Source organism: Phyllostomus hastatus, unplaced genomic scaffold, assembly GCF_019186645.2.
Source record: "Phyllostomus hastatus isolate PE091 unplaced genomic scaffold, TTU_PhHast_1.1 phas_scaffold_78, whole genome shotgun sequence".
Lineage (NCBI taxonomy): Eukaryota > Metazoa > Chordata > Mammalia > Chiroptera > Phyllostomidae > Phyllostomus > Phyllostomus hastatus.
Window position 1 is genome coordinate 48124746 of NW_025334041.1, and position 17101 is coordinate 48141846.

A 17101-nucleotide genomic window follows, 5' to 3' on the forward strand; every position below is an offset into this window, starting at 1 on the left:
TCAGTTCTGCAGGACCCCATGGAGAGACAGGAGGAGATATTTCTGTTTCCTGGGCAAGCAAGTCAAAAATGGAAGTCAGCCTTTAAGTCTCTCTTGTGATTGTAACAGGGTGCAGAGCAGGGTCCCCCACAAAGTAGCAGAGCATACACCTTCATAAACCTTGATTGGGGGAATGGGGAAATGGGTGATATGACATTTAAAATACTTTGCATAATGATGGCAAGTTAATAGCTGGGCTGTTGTCCTGGGTGACTTTAAGGATGTATTGTGACTCATGACATAGCCATGGGAGGTAGATGCCCACCCTGGATGCCCCTATGTAACAGGAAACTCTTGCCCTGACTAAAAATGGCAGCCAAAAGAAAGTAAAATATACAGGGGACTGGCAAAAGTAGCACAAAAGTACCACAGGAGGAGCTGGACATGAGGTCATGTGGGAAGTTCCAGGCTAAGCATTTGAAATAAGGACAGTCTGAAAGAGAAGGGGTTTTTACATCATGACACCTGGGGTATTAAAGAGGAAGATGCCATACAGTCTATAGTGAAGTAGCAGCCAATGCAGGCTGAAGGAAAGGGTGTAAGGAGAACTGATGGAGCTGTGTAGGAACCTGTTTAATCAAGCACGGATTAATGGGAGGTGCTTGGAGCCAAACTGGGACTGTTGAGGTGCAGACTTCTGCTCCTATGAAGGATGTATGGAGAAGTCACACTCTTGGGATCTGTGCCTCCCTGGACTCCACTATGATCCAGTGTAACATGATACATGTTTCCCTGAACCATTACATGGAAGCTGAGGACAATGTATAACAGATCCTGAAGGAGAGAGCTGCTGTAAGACAATGGTGACTCTGAAAACCATGAATGTACCTTCAAGAGAGGATGGAGACCTGTTTGCACAGCCAGCTTAAGAACAGTTAAGGACATGGGGGAACTTCTGGGCATGGTTTGGGCTTATAGGCTGATGGAGAGCAGGGGAAGTGCTGGGTTTTATGGGAGCACAGGGCTCTGAGCAGGAGTGTTTTCAGCCCCTGTGAGGTTGGAATCCTATAAATAAAAACTTGTTTTCATCAACAGTAACTGTTGGGTCATGCATCAAGGTGGCCCATGGATGAACCCTGGTTTGGTCCATTATAGGATGACAGCAGCAGGTGGTGCTAGTGGTAGAGTCTTTGGTGATCAGTGACTTAGAAGTGTTCTCATTTCTCATTACATTGATATATCTCTCCCTTCATGAAAAATCCTCTGTCAATCATCATCTTATACTCACCCTAAATCTTCTAATACCATCTCTCTATTTTTATACCCAATATAGCACTTTCTTCCTAGTCATATTAATGCATTTGCCTTTACTGTGATTGGCTTACTTCTGCCCCCAGGATAAACACAAAACACACAAGCCTACCTGGGATGACTCACCCTGACTTTCCTGATTCTGAGTCATCACCTCTCAAAATACTGCTCAAAATGCATGCAGGGAAAGCCCAGAGTAAACTGGCCCTCCATTTGCCTACATGCAAGGACAAAGACAACCAGGTAATTAAATAAACCGTCAGGGCAAAGAAGAAGTTACACCATGAATAAGCAGAACAGGTAAAATACCACTAGGGGAAGTGAAGAGAATGCTGGGAGGAAAAGAACTTTTGAGAAGGTTTCATAGGAACACTTGGGGAGATTTAAGAGTAAATCAGTTTTATGCATAAATTGAAAGCAAGTTACCATTTCAAGGAATGATCAGAAATCTAGAACTGAAAAAGGAAATCTTGAAGTCTACCAAAATTAATTTCAAAATTCTACAAAAGTCTAAAAAAATAAAATTGATGCAGCCAAAGACTGAATTAGTAATATGGGAGATAAAGTTGAAAAAAAAGAGAAGTCTTCCAAAACTTAAAGATATGATGTAAAAAGAGATGAAAAAGATGAGAAAAGGCTGAAAAAAGATCTAAGCAGTTTACCCTCCATCCCTTTCAACAAGAGTCTCCAAAGGATGGAAAGAATATGGAAAGAGAATGTTAACTTTTTTCAAAATAGAGAAATGACATGGGTCTTTAGATTGAAAGGGACTATCTAGATATACATTGTTGAAATTTCTTCCCTGCAGGAATAAAACAAATATCCTTAAAGTTTTCAGAAAGAAAACAAGATTGCCTGTGAAGGGATTGGAGTCAAATTGGGTCAGATTCCCATCAGCAACTTTGGATGTTAAAAGACAATGAAATGGTGAGTTCCAGATTCTGAGGGAAATGATCTGAATGAAGAAATAAATACCAACTACACTAAGCATAAAAATATCTTTGGACACAGGCCAGGACTCAGAAGGATTGCTTCTATGTATTTTTTTCTAGAAGAATTAGAGCTCTCCTAGAGCCAAGCAAAAAGCAGCCAAAGAGGAAAACATGGGATCGAAAGGATAATGACAAGAAATCCTAGGATGGTGACAGTTGCTCTGTGTGCCTAGACAGCAGTGAGTCCAAGTTAGAACAGGAAGTCAGAGGGCTCCATGGAAACATGTTCAGGAGGAAAATGGGTAATATTTCACCAGTAATGTGATTAGGATCTAGAAGTGTCACTATAGCCTGTTATCAATGAGATGGTGGCTTAAGTCTTTCTCTTTCTCTTTTTTAACAAGAAAAACAATGGCCAGTAGATACACTGGGAAATAAAATGAAATACTCTACAGGGGGTCCAAACTTTTGGTGTCTCTGGGCCACCCTGAAAGAAGAAGAGTTGTCTTGGGCCACACATTAAATATATTATGGCACATAATCACAAAAACATCTTATAATGTTTCAAGTAAATTCATGATTTTGTGTTGGCCCTCATTCATAGTCATCCTGGGCCACAAATGGCCCATGGGCTGTGGATTGGACACCCTGGTTCTACAAGAAAATTACAGTCTAAAGATAAAGCCAGTTAGGGTGGGATGGATGGTGATAGAAGGAGATTTGACTTGGGTGGTGAACACATAATACAATATACAAATAATGTATTATAGAATGGTACACCTGAAACCTGTATAATTTTATTAACCAATGTCACCCCAAATGTAATAAAAAATAAAAATAAATAAAGAGAAAAAAAGATAAAGCTAGTTAGATTTTGAGCAGTTGGTGTTGTATAAGAAATAGTAATGAACACTCTGAAATAAAATCAGTTAGAATTTTTAGTGGGTACTCCATATAAACATCTCTTTGTGGTAAATATGTTTTTTTATTCCTGAAAGTGGTTTGCACTTAAGTAACATGTATTTCTTTGCGGTTCAGCTTTTCCCTCATAATTTTTTTTTTGATGTATCATTCAGAGAGTAGACTTAGGTATAAAGTTATAAAAGTGGTGTGTTCTCTCTCTCTCTCTTTCTCTTTCCCTTTCCTTCCATCACTCTACTTTTCATTCCCTCCCTCTTTGACAAAGTATTTTGTTGTTTTTAACCTAACAATGGTGGCTTTGGTTTCAATTAGATCTCAAGCTCAGTATCTGGACACCTACACTTATGGCCATTAAAAAGCATAAACTTTAAAAAAATACATGAAGCCCAATATCAAAGCCTCATTTTTGTAATTTATTTGAAGAGTTCCTTAGTAACTAATAGCTCTTGTTTTGAGGAAATATGTATATAAAATTCACCAACTACTTTAGTTTCAATGAATTTTTTTCTTTTTTCTGCTAAATCCAAGAAAATCAATTAATTCTTTTTAGTTTAGTATTTTTTACTTAAATTATTTTTATTGTTATTCTATTACACTTGTCCCAATTTTTCCCCCTTTGTCCTCCTCCACCCATCCCCCCCACAGTCAATCCCCACACCACTGCCCATGTCCATGGGTTATTCATACATGTACTTTGACTAGTGCTTTCCCCTTCTTTTCACCATTATCTCCCTCCCCATTCCCCTCTGGCTGCTGTCAGTCTGTTCCATGTTTCCATCCCTTGGTTCTATTTTGCTCGTTAGTTTATTTTGTTCATTAGTTTCCTCTTATAAGTGAGATCATATGGTATTTGTTTATTACCAACTGGCTTATTTCACTTAGCATAATATTCTCCAGTTCCATCCATACTGCTGCACAAGATAAGAGTTCCTTCTTTCTTTCTGCTGCATAGTATTCCATTGTGTAAATGTACCACAGTTTTTTGATTCACTAATTTACTGATGAGCACTCTGGTTGTTTCTAACACTTGGCTATGTAAATTGTGCAGCTATGAACATTGGGGTGTATAAGTTATTTTGAATTGATGTTTTGGGATTCTTAGGGTATAATCCTAGCAGTGGAATGGCTGGGTCAAAAGGCAGTTCCATTTCCCATTTTTTGAGGAGATTCTATATTGTTTTTCAAAGTAGCTGCATCAGTCTGCATTTCTACCAACAGTACACTAGGGTTCCCTTTTTACCACATCCTCGCTAGCACTTGTTTGTTGATTTATTAATGATAGCTATTTTGGTAGGTATGAGGTGATATCTCTTTGTAGTTTTAATGTGCATCTCTCTCATGGCTAGCAATATTGAGCATCTTTTCATATGTCTATGGCCCTCTGTCTGTACTCCTTGGAGAATTGTGTGTTCAGGTCCTTTTTCCATTTTTTAACTGGGTTATTTGTCTTCCATGTGCCGAGTCATATGAGTTCTTTACATATTTTGAAGATTAAACCCTTGTTTAATGTATCATTGGCAAGAGTGTTTTCCCATATAGTTGGTTTCCTTTTAATTTTGGTGATGGTTTCTTTAGCCATGCAGAAACTTTTTAATTTGATGCAGTGCTATTTGTTTATTTTTTCCTTTATTTCCCTTACCCTAAGAGATATAGTAGCAAAAATATTGTTATGTAGGATATCTGAAATTTTATGGTTTATGATTTCTGCTAGGACTTTTATGATATCCCAACTTATATTCAGGTCTTTTATCCAATTTGATTTTTTTTCTGGTGTATGGTGTAAGATGGTGATTTAGTTTCATTTTTTTGCATGTACCAGTCCAGTTCTCCCAACACCACTTATTGAAGAGACTATTTTTATGCCAATGAATGCTAATTCAGGAGCAATGAATGCTCCTTTGTCAAATATTAACTGACCATAGAGACATAGGTTTATTTCTGTGTGTCTGTTCTTATTGATCTATGTGTCTGTTCTTATGTCAGTACCCAACTCTTTTGGTTACAGTGGCCTTGTAGTACAGTTTTATGTTGGATATTGTGATCCCTCCAACTTTGTTCTTCTTTCTCAAGATTACTGAGGCTATTCAGGGTCTTTATTGGGTCCATTTTGGAGTATTTGTTCTAGATCAGTGATATATGCCATTGGTATTTTATTTTTAATTATTTTTAAAGATTTTATTTATTTGTAGAGAGAGGGGAAGGGAGAGAGAGAGGGAGGGAAATGTCAATGTGTGGTTGCCTCTTATGCGCCCCCTACAGGGCACCTGGCCCACAACCCAGGCATGTGCCCTGACTGGGAATTGAACAGGTGACCTTTTGGTCAGAGGCTGAGCCACACCAGCCAGGGTTGCCATTGGTATTTTACTAGGAATTACGTTGAATCTATAGATTGTTCTGGGTAATGTGGATATTTTAATAATGTTAATTCTTCCAATCCATGAACACAGTATATACTTCTGCTTATTTGTATCTACCTCAATTTCTTTCCTCAGTGTTTTATATTTTTCCAAGTATAGATTTTTTACCTCCTCGGTTAAATTTATTCCTAGGTACTTTATTTTTCTTATTGCTATAGTAAGTGGGATTTTTCCTAGATTTTATTTCTGATATTTCATTGTTGGCACACACAAATGCCATTGATTTCTGATTATTGACTTTGTATTGGGCTAAAAATATTTGTGTTTACCAAATACACTTACTAGTTTGAGTAATTTTATGGTGGAGACTATAGGGTTTTCTATATACACTATCATGTCATCTGTGAATAATGACAGTTTTACTTCTTCTTCTCCAATTTGGATGCCTTCTATTTCTTTTTCTTGTCTGATTGTTGTGGCTAGAACTTCCAATACTATGTTGAACAGAAGTGGTGAAAGCAGACACCCATCTCTTATTCCTGATCTTAAAGGAAAAGCTTTTAGTTTTTGCCTGTTGCATATAATGTTGGCTGCAGGCTCATTGTGGCTTTTATTATGTTGAAATGTGCTCCCTCTATTCCAACTTTGCTGAGTGTTTTTATCATAAATGGGTGCCATACTGTATTAAATGCATTTTCAGCATTTATTGATAAAATCATGTGATTTTTGTCCTTTTTTTATGTGGTATATTACATTTATTGATTTGTGAATATTGTACCATCCTTGCATCCCTGGGATGAATCCTACTTGATCATGGTGTATGATATTTTTAATGTGTTTCTGAATCCATATTGCCAGTATTTTGTTGAGGATATTAGCATCTATGTTCATCAGCGATATTGGCTGGTAGTTTTCTTTGTTATGTTTTTACCAGGTTTTGTAATTAGGATGACACTGGCCTTGTAAAAAGAGTTTGGGAGGCTTCCTCTTCTTTAATTTTTTGGAATAGCTCGAGAAGGTTAGGAGTTAGTTCTTCCTTAAATGTTTGGTAAAAATCACCTGTAAAGCCATATGGTGCAGGGCTTTTGGTGCCAGGGGGTTTCTGATTACTGCTTCAATTTCACTAGTTGTTATTATTTTATTCAGGTTTTCTGCTTCTTCCTGATTCAATTTTGGCAGATTGTAGGTATCTAGAAATTTGTCCCCTTTGCCCGGGTTGTCCAATTTTTTGACATAGAGTCATTCATGGTAATTTCTTACAGTCCTTTGTATCTCTGTGTTATCAGTTTTAACTTCTCTTTCATTTCTGATTTTATTTATTTGGGTCCTCTCCCTGTTTTTCTTGATTGGTTTCATTAAAGTTTTGTAAATTTGTTTGTCTTTTTAGAGAAACAGCTCCTGGACTTATTGATACTTTGAATTGTTCTTTTAGTCTCTACGTCATTTAATTTTTGATTATTTCCTTCCTTCTACTCACCCTGGGCTTTGTTGTTCCTCTAGTTCTTTTACATGTAAGGTTAGGTTGTTTGAGATTTTTCTGTCTTCTTTAGTTAGACCTGTATTGCTATGAACTTCCCTCTTCACTATTTTCATTGTGTCTGATAGGTTTTGGGTTATTGTGTGTTCATTTTATATGTCTCCAGATACTTTTGATTTTCCTTGATATCATTGTTGACCCATTCATTATTTAATAACATGCTATTCAGTCTCCATGTATTTGAATTTTTTTGAGTTTTTTCCTTGAGGTTGATTTCTAGTTTCAAGCCATTGTGATCTCAGTACATGTTTGATATAATTTCAGTTTTCTTGAATTTGTTAAGGCTTGTGTTATGTCCTCCCATGTAGCCTCTCTTTGAAAATGATCCATGTGCATTTGAAAAGAATTCATACTTTACTCCTTAGTCTCTCTTTGAAAATGATCCATGTGCATTTGAGAAGAATTCATACTTTACTCCTTTGGGGTGAAATGTCCTGGGGGACAGTTTCTGATGAAACATCCATTTGATCTAGAGTGTTGATCAATACCACAGTATCCCTGGTGATTTTTTATTTGGAAGATCTATCCATTGTTGACAGCAGGGTGGTAAAATCCCCTGTGATGAGTGTGTTGTCAATATCTTTCTTGAAGACCTCCAAGATTTTCTTTATATATTTAGGTGCTCCTATGTTGGGTGCATATATGTTTACAAGGGTCACGTCTTCTTGTTTGACTGCTCCTTTAAGTATTATGTAGTGACCTTCTTTGCCTCTTGTTACTGCTTTTGTTTTGAAGTCTATTTTTTTCTGATATAAGTATTGCTACCCCAGCATTTTTCATGTCCTTTTCTGGAAATATTTGTTTCCCTTCCTTCACTTTTTCTGTGTAGACCTTTTCTTCTGAGGTGTGTCTTTTGTAGAGAGTATATATGCAGGTCATGTTTTATTATTCTTTCAGCTATCCTATGTCTTTTGACTGTGACATTTAATACATTTACATTTAAGCTTATTATTAATAGGTATTTATTCATTGCCATTTTTTCCTTTTGTGCTCATGTTTCTCTCTCATTTTCATTAGCTTTTTAAAGCAGTCCCTTTAGCATATCTTGCAGATTGGTGGACATGTACTCTTTCAGCCTTTTTTTTAATTTTAATTTTTTTTTGGTTGGGGAAGCTCTTTATTTCAACTTCCATTTAAATGAGATCCTTGCTAGGTAGAGTAGTCTTGGTTCCATGTCTTTGCTTTTCATTAGTACTTTGAATAATTTGTGCCATTTCCTCCTGGCTTGTAGTGTTTCTGTTGATAAATCAGCTGAAAGCCTTATCGGAACTCCCTTTTATGTTACTATCTGTTTCTCCTTGCTGCCTTTAAATTATCTCTTTGTCTTTAAATTTTGCCATTTTAATTATGTTGTGTTTTGGAGTTGGCCTCCTTACATTTATCTTGACTGGGACCCTCTGTGCTTCCTGAATTTGTTTGATGTTTTTCTTTACCAAGTTAAGGAAGTTTTCTGTCAGTTTTTCAACCAGTTTTCTATCCCTTGCTTCTTTGCTTTTCTCTGATATCCCTATGACGTGAATATTGTTATGTTTTATGTCCTGAAGCTCCCTTAATCTATTTTTGTTCTTTTTTAGTCTTTTTTTTTTCATTTTGTTGCTCTGATTAGGTGTTTTTTCTACCTTGTCTTCCAGCTTGCTGATCCAATCATCTGCCTCTAGCATGCTTTTAACTCCTTTTTATGTATTCTTTATTTTCTCTTGGTTCTTATTTACAGTTTCTATGTCCTTTTTCATGCTGAAATATTCCTAAGTTCCTTGCAGTTTACACTGAGTTCCTTTAGCATCCTTATAACCATTACTTTGAACTCTATGTTTGATAAATTGCTTGCCTTCATTTTTCTTAGCACTGTTTCTGGGGATTTTCCTTTTCTTTTGATTATTTTTTTTCTTTGTATCCCCAATTTAGGTGACTCTTTTTGCTTGTTTCTGTGTAGTAGATTGATCTTTTTTGACTCCCTAACTTTGTGGGGTGTCCTTCTGTGGTAGCTGACCTGTGGAACTCAGTGGTGCAGTCTCCTTGAATTCCTGAGCTAGATGCTCTACAAATGCCTTATATGCAGTTTATGTGGGGTCTCTTGTAACTTGGTGTTGGTTATTGTTGGCTCATTAATTGGTGGGTTCTCCCCTCTGGCTGGCTTGTTGAGAGTTCTGCTCTTACCATGTCTTATATGCTTTTGTACAGGAGCTGCCAGAGTGAAATGAAACAACCCAGCTAACAAAACCCACACCAGCAAAAGATTAATAAATGTAGATAGAATAAGAATATTGTGCTAAAGGAAAAAAGAATATAAGATGATGAATGGAAAGAAAAATGATTTTGAGAGAGTCAGGGAGGAGAAATAATAAGAGTGGGAATAGAAACAAGATGAACAAAATGAGAAAATGAAATTTACAGCATAAATAAAATAGGGAGGGACTAGGGCAAAATGGAGTAAGAAAAGGGAGGAGTACATATGAGGATTGAAAAAATAGTGAAAAAATAGGAACTAAATTGAAGAAAAACAAGTACAGCAGCAATGTCCATGACAGATGAGCTAAGATTAATAAAGGTGTGAAGAAAATCAGAATATTTAAGGAAGAAAAGATTGTGAGATACCTAAAGGACAAAAAAGGCTTTGAGAGGCTGGAAGGAGAAGAAATTAATAAGTATAAGGGTTAGAAACTAGGCTATGAAAGGGAGAAAATAAAATTTAAAATGAAAAATAAAACAGGGCAGAAGAAAGGAAAAAATGGAGTAGGATTGGGGAACATGAAGTATGAGATTTAAATTAATAAAATAGTAACTACTAGGAATAAAATGAAAGAAATGCAATGACAACCCCAACATCAAGGGCAACCAAGCAAATATTAATACAGGTGGAATGAGAATAAGGATGTTTTAAGAAAGGGAAAAATATTATGAAATGACTCATGGAGAGAAAGATGGTTTGGGGAGGATGAAAGGAGGAGAAAATACTAGTTAGGAATAGAAACTAGGCATATAAAAGGAAAAATAAAATTTAAAACAAAAATAAGAACCGGAAGGATGAAGGCAAAATGAAATAAGAGAAGGGAAGAGTAAATATGAGATTTTAAATAAAACTAAAATAAATAATAATAAAACCAAAAAATATATAAAGTAAAATAAAAATAGTGAAATAATGGGAAAAAAATTGAAGACAAAGAAACAATGTTGAAAAGCTATGTAGGAGAAAAAATAATGCAAATAATGAAAAAGAATGAGGTGGAATTTGTCTCAGCAGAGTCTAGTGTTTGTTTGCCTACTGTCTTCTTTCTCTGGGTCCATCCCTGATAGTGTCAGTTGGTGTCACAGTCTAGCTTTAGGAGGCCTGTTTGAGGCTACAAGTGATCCACAGTCTGTGACTATCTCCTTAGGGCTTGGGTAGTCCTTGCTGTTTTGCCCCACTGGCTTTTTATCAGCACAAGACTGAGGGGTGGTTCATCTAATGTCTGAGAACACTGCCTATACCATCTCCACCTGCCTCGAAAAGGGGTTTCTGGTGCTATTGGGAGAGTATGATGCATGGTTCTCTTCTGGGAGGCTCTGTTCAGTCTTCAGGGAAGAGAGTGGGTGTTTTCCCCTGCCTCTGTACCACACATCTTGGTCTGCCCCAGATCATTTCCAATGATGTGTAGTTTCTGATGAATTAGCTGTTTCATGGGAGGAGCCACTCTGTGTAAAAGGTCAGCTCTTTTCTGCTTGGCACTAATGGCAACTCTGTGAAAGAGCTGAGACTGGGAGGGGCCCTGAACACTCCTTGTTGTGCCAGTTTCTAATCTCTCTGCTCTGCTGTTTTCAGTGGAATAGAGCCCAAGGAGGAGCCAGCATAGTGTTTGATGAAAGTTCATGAAGAGTTCCTTTGGAGATTCTCTTTCTTTCCCTTGCAGATATGTGCCTGGCAGGGGGTTCTTGAGCCTGGCCTTACTGTTCTGTAGAGTTTGTAATTCTGCAGGTGGGGCTTGGGTATGTCTTCTTCTTCCCAGGGCTTTGTACTGCATGGTGTGACTGGCCCTGTCTGTCTGCAAAGAATCTCAGGTGCTCAGCTTTTGCTCATCTAGCTCCTAGCTCAATGCTCTCACAGGAGGCTCAGACCAAGACCCTTCATTCTGCATGCAGCCCCTCACTGGCCAGTTGCTCTGGATGGGGCCCCACAATATTTTTGGCATACAGGCTTCTTCTACTCTTCCTGCTAAGCTGGATTCAGTGGGCATGAACTGTGCTTTTGGTCTGGCCTCTGCTGCAGAGCCACTGAGTGCCTGTGTGGGGTCCCTGACCAGCTATGCCTCAACTCCCCTCTTTAAAAAAGTCCCTATGTGGCACCCACACTGCATCACCAAACCACTGCCTAGCTCTCCACGCACTCCACCTCCCCAAAAGGCAAAAAATCTTTCTCAGTCAGGGCTGGCTGCAACCTGCTGGTGCCTCTCACAGTTTTAGGAGACAATTTCTCTCTTGAACTCTCCTGGTTGGCATGACATCTATGGATGCCATGGGTTGGCATATAGCTTCCCAAGTCTCTCCTGATTAGGGTTGGAGGCTCCCTGTGCAGGATCTGGGCCCCCACTCTGAGAAGGGAGCAAGTTACTAAACTGCATTTTCTCTTGTCTGTTCTCTCTTCTGCTGCAGGCACCTTGTGAATGGCATTTTCCCTTCAATCTATAAAATCTCTTACCAGATGGTACAAAGCATCATCTGTACTTTTTGGCTTCAAAAATTCTTATCAGCTAAGTTTCTGTTGATTGTTCAGGTCACTTTTCAGAAGATCAGCTGAAAATTTGTGCTGGGAGCACTAGCACATGGGCTCAGCTCCCACCTACCCAGCCACCATATTCTCCCCTTCCTAAATAATTCTTTATAAATATTTACAGCAGTTATTTCTGGATTGTGGAGCTAGAAATACATATATGTACAGGGTCTGGCAGAGTAACACCTGCTGTGGTTGGTAGGATAATAATATGGGTATAATAATTTATAGTTTTAATTTGAACATTTCACCTAAACTGTCATATGGTGCACTTGAGTATAATATTGTTATGTTACAGAATTACATGCTTATGATTTTGTAGGAAAAGATTTTGTAATAAAAGGGGGCATTATTTGTGCCAGACCCTGTATGTGTATTTGTGTGTGTGCGTATATATATATATATATATATATATATATATATATATGATTGTCCTATTTTTTTCTATCAAGAATATGCACTTGCCTTTGTAAAACACATAACAACATTCATTTTAACTTTATTTTTATTACTGACACTATTACAGATTTCCCCATTCCCTGACCCCTTTGCCCACCTCCACCCATCCCCCAACTTCCCTCTGGCCATCGCCACACTGTTGTCTGTGTCTATGGCTTATGCATGTATGTTTTTTGGCTAATCCCTACACTTGTTTCATCCTGTAAAATTTAAAGAGAAAAATTATTTCTATTAAAACTGCTTCTCTTAAAAGTCTTCTTGATGTCTCCGCTTTCCACTAATCATTGCTCTTACACTTGGAAACTCAGTTTTTAAAGTAAGTTCACATTTTAACTGATAGCAGGTATAGTTTTACATGTTGATGCTCCTCCTCTAAGATTTTTAGTCTGGGCATGTACACCATTCCTGTTCTTCTAGCCCAGATCAGCCCAGCTGCCAGCTGCCCCTACCAGGTTAGGGAGGGAGTCTTGGGCAGATGCAGAGTCTCTTGGCTCCGAGCTCCCTGAGCTTCCTGCACTCTGACAGATACCTGTATGGGGTGAGGGAGAAGGGAATGCAGCAGGTCATGCTCATGGTGAACCCACATTGGCAGTAGCTTTAAGTCTTTTACACCAGGGGTCCCCTACTCCTGGGCCACGGACCAGTACAAGTCTGTGGATTGTTAGGAACTGGGCTGCACAGCAGGAAGTGAGGGACAAGCTAGCAAGGAAATGAAGATTTGCTTGCATAACTGCCTGAGCTCTGCTTCCTGTCTTTGCCCCCAGTCCACTATCTCCAGTTCATGGAAAAATTGTTTTCTATGAAACCATCCCTAGTGCCAAAAAGTTTGGGAACTGCTGCTTTACATCAATCATCAGGTTTTTAAAATTGCATAAAGTATAAATATGAAGCCCAATTGCTTGCTTATGTGTGGAATTGGCACAATAAACAAAATAATCAAATGTCAGGAACAGACTAAACTCAGAGCCTCTTTTCCATGAACTGTTTTGTAGGGAAAAAACAGTTTTTGCAGAAGTCCATCAGCTAATTTACTTGTAGAGATTTGGGGAATTGCCATGAGAAGCTGAAAGGATAATGAACAAAGAACATTTTCAAATGTTGGAATTATCATGAAAAAGCCTTCCATGGAAAGGAGAAAATCACACAAAACTTGTTTCCTCACCTTAAACCATAGACCCTGCTCCATGCCATGGTTTCCTGCAGATGAGGAGAACCTCTAGAGGAGAGAGTAAGCATAGAAAGATGGAAAGGAGAAAATGGGGACGGGACCTGGGAGCTTGAGAGGAGGGTGAAACCTGGAGACAGGCAGTGCTGCAGGGAGGACAGTGAATCACACAGAGTGACACAGGTTTGTGCTTCAGTTTCCTTTTTTTGCTCTTGGCTTTCTCTTGACTTTGTCTCTGCTTACAGCATCTTTATTGTGAAGAAGCAAGGCCATTTTGAAAAATCTTTGTATTCCCTAGCATACTTACTGTTGGAAGGCAAACTCATTAGAATTGCATCTACATCCCAAGTTCTAATTTTTTGGTAATTTTTTATCCTCACCCAAGGACATTTTTCCTTGCTTTTAGAGAGAAGGGAAGTGGGCAGAGAGAGAGGAAGGGGGGAAGAGAGAGAGAGAGAGACAGAGAGGGGGAGAGAGAGAGAGACATCTGTATGAGAGAGAAACATCTATTGGTTGTCTTCCATATATGCCCCAAACAGGCATTGAACCCACAGTCTAGGTATGTGCCCTGACTGGGGATGAAACCCACAGACTTTGGTTCACAGGGTGACACTTCAATCAACTGAGCCACATGAGCCAGGCTTTTGGTAAATATTTTTGACAGGATGTTATGTTGAACCATATATGATTGCCATTTTTAAAGACCAAAAAAAGCCACATACTAGCAATTTCATACTATTCAATCTAATAATTTTGCTTTTGAAATTATGTGGCTATAAATGCTGCAATTAATTGATAATTAGGTATGATTTCTGAGCAACTAGTATATATGGGCAGGGATTTAAGTAGAATAAATTTTAACCTATAGTTTATTGGAGGTAATGACACTTTCAGGGGTTTCCCACTTGTGGCCTGTGGGTCACATGTAGCCCAGGATGGCTATGAATGTGGCCCTACACAAAATCATAAATTTACTTAAAGAATTATGAGATTTTTTTGTGATTATGTGTTGTAATGTATTTAATATGTGGCCCAAGACAACTCTTCTTCCAGTGCTGGGCAGAGACGTCAAAAGGTTGGACACCCCTGCAATGTTTATGAATACTAAAGTGAGCAATAAATGCAGTTGACACATGTGCTATGTGTAAACTTTCCATTAATGTTTACAAACTAAAACCTCATTATTGTTTTTACTTTGGAGCTGTGGCAGACCAGCTTCCCAGGGAGCAGTCTCTGATGGATGATTAGTGTGCAGAGTTTTATTAGGGGAGCATCTGGTTTGGCACTGGTGGGGAGAGAAAAGAGACAAACTGTTGAGATGGAGGAGCTGGGTACAGGGTCATTCTGACTGGCCTCAGCAGCCCCACAGAGAGCCTGAAGCAAGGATGGCCCTTCACGTGGTCCAGTGCTGGGGCACCAGCTACTGGGTGCAGGCTGCTCTGGGAAGGGGCCCTCCAGAGTGTACTGGCAGCTGTGGGTGTTGAGTCAACATCATTCCTAGCTGCTGGCAAGCAAACACTGCAGTCCTGGTGTGGGGATCTGGGTGGCAGAGTACAGCATCTGTGACAGCACCATTTTTTTGTTATTTTATTTTAATTGTTGTTCCAATTGTTAAAAGTCTTCTGGTAGCCCCTTGGCCCTGGCCCTAGAGCATACAAGGGATCAAAGGGCCCTGTTGTGAGGAGCTGATGGGGCTTGAGGCTACTAAATAGACTTTTAAAAGGTTTTCGGGGATCTCACCTATAAGTGGAACCTAATCAACAAAACAAACAAGCAAAAAAATTATAACCAGAGACATTGAAATAAAAAACAAACTGACAGTAACCAAAGGGGAGGAGGGTAATGGGGAAAGAAGGGGAAGGGTGTCAAGGAACATGTATGAAGGACCTGTGGACAAAGCCAAAGCAGGAAGGATCAAGCGTGGGAGGTGAGGTGGGAGGGGTGGGAGGAATGGTGGGGGGAAAATGGATACAACTGTACTTGAACAATGATTTAAAAAAAAAGAAAAACAAAGGCTTTTGGGGAAAAGGCTTTTCAGTAGACTGAAGAGGGAATGGGAGGGTATTAGGTGAGACTTGCCAGCAGATGTTAAGGTGGAGGGAGCTTTGGATGGGTCAGGATTCCTGCCTGATTGGAGCCTCAGTGGTCTCATTCATGAACCAAGGGCAGGACTTGATGACTCCCCTCTTCTTCCAGCCCTAGCACTAAGCAGCACTCTGGGTCTCACTTCAATGGCCCTGAATTAGAGCAAGTCAGAGTCATGAATTCATCATTTGAAGGGCTAAGCACCTTTGAAAATGATTCAGATTTGAATTAGGCAGTTTGTGAATGCTCTCTTTCTTTGCTCAGACTCCTGGGGATGGGTGGGACAGAACAAAACAAGATCCAAGCCAGGCCATTTTACAAAGAATCATGTTTATTTCTCCTTCCTCTTGTTCATGACTCTGAACAGGCACATCTATGACTAGCACACTCCATTTCATTACTAAGTGGCAGGCTGCAGGTCACAGAAGGAAAGAAAGAAAAGGAGAGGAGCCAAGAATAGAAAACCAGTGACTTAAGCATAGCCCCTGTGCTTGCTTGGGCAGCACGTATACTAAAATGGAAACAATACAGAGAAAATTAGCATGGCCATGTGCAAGGATGATACACAAGCTCATGTCCCACATTTTTTTGAGGATGAAAAAATTCTGGATATGGATAGTGGTGATGGTTCTACAACAATGAATGCACTCAATGCCACTGGACTGTACACTTAAAAATAGCCAAATGATAAATTTTATGTTATGGCTATTTTACCACAATTTATGAAAAAGCAAACAGGTTCTAAGGGTAGGAAGGTTCGAAGAAGCTGTCAGCAGGCTATAAAGTAAAAGTCATGCAGTTACATGAATGAAATCAGTTATAGCCAAAAGAAAAACAAATCTAAAAACCAAAATGCAGCCCTCAGTCATTGGGTATTCCACAGTGTGAGTACAGAGTAGTGGAAAGAGCCTAGGTGGATATCATCTGGGTTCAAAGCCTAATTCTCCCACTTACTGGCTGTGTGACCTTGGACAAGATATAAAACCTCTCTGAACCTATTATTTATTTATAAAATCAAAATAATGACATAGATTCACAGATCTATTGGGAGAGTTAAACAAGATATTATAGGCAAGGCATAGTAATTGGCTTCTAGTGGGCATTCACTAGACGTTTCCTTTCTGTTTCTGCGAGTGAAAGGTTGCAAATTCACTACATTACGGGACACAGAAACTAACTTGAAAAAATGGTAAGGATAAAAAATGAAAAATACAGAGATAATATTTAGGTAGTAGTTTCTGGCATACGCCACCAGGTGCAGCAAGAGCACCCTGAATTGATTTAAAACTTTAAAAACGTAAAAACTTGTTACTAATCAGAGTACAGCCTTAGTTGTTATAACTAAGAACCCCCCTAATACAATGGCTTAAATAAGATGGAAGCTTATTTCTCTGTACGTAATACTCCAGGGGTAAGTTATTCAAAGCTGGCAAGGCAGCTCTGTCATTCTCAACAAACAACTTCCATCTGTGGGTCCAAAGTGATTGCTTTAGATCCTGACATCATTTAGATAGCAGGAAGGGGGAAAGAGCCAGGGGTGGCATCAAATGGCATGACTCAGTAATGACACACCTTGTTTTTCCACTCATACCCCACTGACCAAATTCATGC

General features: G+C 38.9%; 1 pseudogene; it reads left to right on the top strand.

The window, feature by feature from the left end:
• The first annotated feature begins 15977 nt into the window (after window positions 1-15977).
• Window positions 15978-16078, top strand: LOC123812240 (annotated as a pseudogene).
• Window positions 16079-17101: the final 1023 nt, after the last annotated feature.